This window comes from Helianthus annuus, chromosome 1, assembly GCF_002127325.2.
Source record: "Helianthus annuus cultivar XRQ/B chromosome 1, HanXRQr2.0-SUNRISE, whole genome shotgun sequence".
Lineage (NCBI taxonomy): Eukaryota > Viridiplantae > Streptophyta > Magnoliopsida > Asterales > Asteraceae > Helianthus > Helianthus annuus.
This window is the reverse complement of record NC_035433.2, coordinates 53,859,282-53,864,659: the sequence shown is the minus strand read 5'-3', so window position 1 is coordinate 53,864,659 and position 5,378 is coordinate 53,859,282. Positions and strand designations below refer to the sequence as shown.

The 5,378-nt window shown below is 32.0% G+C and overlaps 1 long non-coding RNA gene across 1 annotated transcript; it reads right to left on the bottom strand.

Moving 5' to 3' along the window:
* Positions 1-3,953: 3,953 nt before the first annotated feature.
* On the bottom strand, positions 3,954-4,613 carry LOC110927510. Its single transcript, XR_002585681.2, has 3 exons — positions 4,399-4,613; positions 4,121-4,326; positions 3,954-4,041 (listed from the first exon to the last, which is right to left on the bottom strand). It is a non-coding gene; the product is annotated as an uncharacterized LOC110927510 (long non-coding RNA).
* Positions 4,614-5,378: the final 765 nt, after the last annotated feature.

The following is a 5,378-nucleotide window of genomic DNA, read 5'->3' as shown; positions in this document are numbered from 1 at the left end:
CTTGTCCCGGTGGTCATCATGTCCGTACTCGTGTTTTTAGCCTTGGCACCGTCGGAGTTGCCACCGGACGACGTCGTTTACTGCGGTTGAAATGTTGAATGTTGTGCAATGAATCTGGCTGACAAGTAGACTTTAATGAATTAATGTTTAAGTTGAAAAAAAGTTTTTATTTTTTTTATGAATACATGCATTCTATGTATCTATCCATGTTTATTAATTTTAGTAATCTTGGTTAAATGGGAATGTATTAAATTTAGTAATTAGTGTAGTGTAGCCTAGCCATCGGTTTCAATGTTCAAATCAGTTTAAATGTGTGTAGTTTAGTAGTTTCAAATTGCAAGGGTTCTAATCTCGTCCACTAGTTAAACGACTTTATTCTGAATAGACAAATGACCGGTAATCTTTCTTTGATTATATATTTAATGGTTGAGCTATTTATTTATTTATTTATTTTTTTTTTTTTGAACAGCAATGGTTGAGCTATTAAATTTAAAGAAATAAATTTTGGGTAATTCTAAATTTTATTTGTTTATGAGTTATTAAAACCGGCCGGTTACACCAGAAACCAGCTATATAACTAGTTTAATTGAGTGCATTTGAATCGTTTTTATTTAAACCAGTCAGTTACTTGTTGAACCAGCAAACCGGACGAAATTGCTGAATATGTTTCAAATATTTAAGTATTCTCTTTTTTTTATTACTTTAGGCTTAATGTTTTACAGCTTCATATTTTGTGATATTGCAAATCTACAAAAAAAAAAAAAAAGTTTTAAATTTTGTATTAATTTAGTTATGTATATACTTTGTTATTAATATTAATTAATATAAACGTCATCCGGTTTATTAAATTGGGTTAACTTGCCATTCAAAAAAAAAAAAAAAAAAACTTGTCGATACGTTTATGAAAGCACTATTTTTTTTAATGTATAACAACCATTATAATTCTAGATGTACGCATAAATCATGTCAAATAACATGTTCGGATGGATTAGAATTTAAGAAATTTATAAAGTCCTTTTGTTCCTTTTCTAGGATTCATCATGATTACAATGATTGATTTTTAATGAAATGAAATGAAAATCACAATAAATTATCTTTTATTTCAATTCAATAGAATTGTTTCATTGTGAAAATTTGCAACTATTTTATAGGTAATACTAGGGAGAAAGTTTGTGCGATGCACGGCATGCATAATAGCTATTGTTTGTTCGTGGTAAGACGTCTGACACGGTCGGTGCATAACATGTAAGACAATACGCCTACAAAGGGGCGTGCTTAAACTTTATTAAACCATGGACCATAGTTATTTCCTTGGCAAAACTTGTTGGCCAAAAAGAAGTGAAAAAAGATGTCTTCCAAGGAAAATAAAACATGAAACAGAAAAAGAAAAAACGCATAAACTCTCGCACGCCTTCCTATCTTATTGGATAACACATAGACCAAACTTTTGCTAACGCATGCCACCGTCATCCCCAATCCCATCACCAACCAACTGACAGCAGTGAAATAACGAAAAGAAAACTATTAAAAAGGGTATACTATGTTTACATATATATGCATCGAAAAGTAGTACGGGTTTTCATTACTAACACTACGTGCAGACGGTATACCTTTCATGTGGGTCACTGTCAACTGTTTCTTCTGAATCCGAATCTGCATAAGCAGGCCTGGGAAGGAAAAGCACGAAACATTTATGTAGACGGTTATCCAAAAATAAATATGCACAATTACATTATTTATGAAAATCAATCAATTATAGTTGAAAGTTTTTTTGTTGCCTTTCGATTTATAACGACACCAAGTTTATTTTTTTCAAAAGTCAACTTCTCCCCTTATATGTCTTTACACATTCGAAGTGATACATTACCAAGTTTTTTTATTCCTATTTTTTTTAATGTAGAACAATGCACTTTTATATTTACGAACTCAAGTTTCCGACTGTTGTAGCATCCTAATTTTAAAATAGAGTAAACATATACCAGGTATGTAAATAACATTTCAGATCGAGTAGAAAGGTAAATAGCACATCTTTAATTAAAATTGTTTATTAAACAGGGCACGAATAAAGTGTAAGCCGATATATACCTTACGATCACGAAGAGGCTGTCTTTAAGAACCCAATACTGATTTGTAGGTTGCACGGCGAAACCGTTGACTAAATATACACCGCCCTCTTTGAGTTTGTCAAAGAAATAGTGAGCAATGTTATTCCTTGCGGTGCAATGCATCACACCTCTCTGCGCAAATAAAGGCGTAGATTTTTGTTTCAGAATCAAAAGTAGAAAAACGTTAGAATGTGGGATAGCAGAGGGTAAAAAACTACCTTTATGTCAGTAACAATATAGTCGGTGCTCATGTACCTGCCGTTAACACTTGTCACCTCCCATTTTCTACAAACCATTATCATGATAGGTCCGGTGCTCCCTTCACGGAGTTCACTAAGGAACATATGACTGCTTGTACCACCGTCGGACGTTTGCAAACTAAGGGGGCTGGCCTTGGCGATAGAGGAGGAAAGAGAACTATGAACCTACAAACGTAACGAAGCCGACAATCTTATAGCATAACCAAAGACCGTTCAACTGTCTACAAATTAATCATATCCTAATGAATGATATTAAATAACAGGGATATTCAAAGAGGCACAATAAAACAATGCAATTTAATTAATTTTAAAGTGACTTTTGGTATCCTAGCTTGTAGTTAGAGTTTCTTGAATTGGTTTTTATATAATGTTAGACTTTATAAAAGAGAAACAATTTATTAAGAAATACCTACCACTTGTACACTATTAATTATGAATGTGATGGTTCATTTATATGGCTTTGGACACCACATGATTTATAAAAGTTTAATTCTTTTAATTTGATTTAAAAATTATAATCAATTGAATATCATCCGCATCCGCATGTAATATGCACCATTAAGACAAAATGGAAAACCTTTTCAATTTTCCAATCTAATTCGAAGAACTTCACATGTCGCACACTCCATTTCGTAACCGACATGTATTAATCACACATGTATTAATCACACAATCAATGACTTGAGTTAATATTTGTTAATTGGTAACTGATAATCATTATAAAGGAGACAACTTGAAAGACATAAATGTATTTAAGAGGCTCATAATGAAGGTTGTCAATGGCATCAAAGGAAGATAACAGAATTTGAACTTTTACACATCAATTTTCATCATAAAATTCTAAATCTCTACTAAATATATTCATCAACTAACATTGAAAATCAACTGAATTCTACTAAGATAAAGAATGAACAGAGCATTTATAGCACCCTTAATTTATGTTTACATTGTAGCTTTGTTTTAATAAACTGTTATATCCAATAGCCAAACACTTATGAATAGGTCAATTTGGGTTGTGTTAGGTCAATTAAAGATTTGAGTTAAAAAGAGAACCGGGTAAAAAGTTTGCAAAATTCTACTTTTAATACTCACATGTGGGTCTAAATCCGTTAGCATGTGCACATATTACTGTAAAAGAAGTGAGAACGCTCCCGTGTATGATACAGTTTATCCTTCAAATCACCAATATTATGAGTTCATGAAATACAATTTATAAACGTGTTATAAATATCATCGTCACCATCATCCCTATTTCTATCGTCTAATGTTGCGGTTGGCTGACTGAAAAAAAATAGAAATATATATTAAATTAACGAACACATATACAATTTATGGATTCCGATTAAACATTAGAATTATCAAAACCAAACTTCAACAGTTCTTATAAGATGATTAGAAGGTACTCACAAGCCCACTAATACACATTTTCAACAACGTTGCGCTCTTGTAGAACAATAGTCTGCCACTCATTTCATTTACTACTTTCCTAATAACAATACACTTTTATAAGTAAGGATTTGCATAAAAGTAAAAAATAAAAAAAAAATTAAGTTCAAGTAACCAATTATTTCATAAATGACTACAACACCTCAACATTTCCCACTGGGTGATTTTGTTGGTGATACATGCTAGATGACCAAAATGGCCAACCCGAGGTGCATTTCTTCCGGGAGAAGCTAGTGTTGGCTGTAATATCAAAAGAAATCATTAAAAAACAAACTTGTTTCAATTTTTAGAAAAAAAATCAAATCTAACCTTCGGTGATTTTTCCGGTACTTCATCTACTAACCACATACGTCAAAACCAAAACTTTTGATTGTAACACTTCTGGTCATCTTCTCAAACACCGCCTACTAATCCTTTCGTCATGCCATTAAAGTGGTCTCTTTTATCTCCCAATACTGCCATCTCTCTCCAACCATCAAAGTGCAAATTCAAACACCGCCTCCAAATCGTGTTAACTGTCATTAATTTTCCACTACATTACAAACACTATAATTCATGGCCCATCTTTATAAAGATAAATTTTTTACCTCTTCTCATCTCACTTTCATCCAGAATATCATCATGTATCGGTATGAATCATTTCCAAAATGTCTGCCAAACGCCTTGTAAGTTCCCTGAGTCAATTATAGAAACATGTCACTATTGTCACATACATTTCTAACCATTTGGGGATTAAAAATTAAGTATATATACTCAATCCAAACCTGAAGGCGCTAATGTGGCTCTTGACACTTTATGAAACGCAAATTGTTAACGCACCACCAAATTGGAAGCCTGAACTCGTAATTGAACCTAAAAGAATGCAAATTCGGACTGACGTGATAAACAAAAATCACACAACAGCAGCAGAAGAACTCTTATTCTAGCGCCACCATCAATCGTGTAGAGAAGAGATAGTGGGTGGAGTGATCGGAACTACGCCAGAGATGGATGCTCTTCTCTAACTCTCGTGACTCTCTCACTCTCTTTAAAAAAAATTAGTGTGGGAATGTTGAGTGATTTTACATAGGCTAAAAGGATTATCAGTTTCCATACCAATTAATAATCATTAAAGTTTCCCATCAAAATTAGTAGGTTACAAAATTCGTCTGAGGAAGTAGAAATTAATACATTAAATTTGTACATTTCAACTTACAGGAGGAGATGAAGGGGCTGAAACTTAATTCAATTATTTCAATTAAAGGTATTTATAATAGGCTTACAACTTGAAAGAAACAAATGTATTTAAGAGGCTCATAATGAAGGTTGTATAAAAGTTGATATAACTAAACTTTTAAGTATATATAGATATATATATATATATATATATATATATATATATATATATATATATATATATATATTTTTTTGAACGGTTAATTTTTCCTCTTAAATACTTATACCTCTTAAAGATTGAACATTGGTCTCCCTACAAAAGATAATTTCTCTTGATCACTAGACTATAACCTAAGTGGTTGGTAATATATTAGCGTATCAAAAGCAAAGTTATCATAATCATTTTGAACAA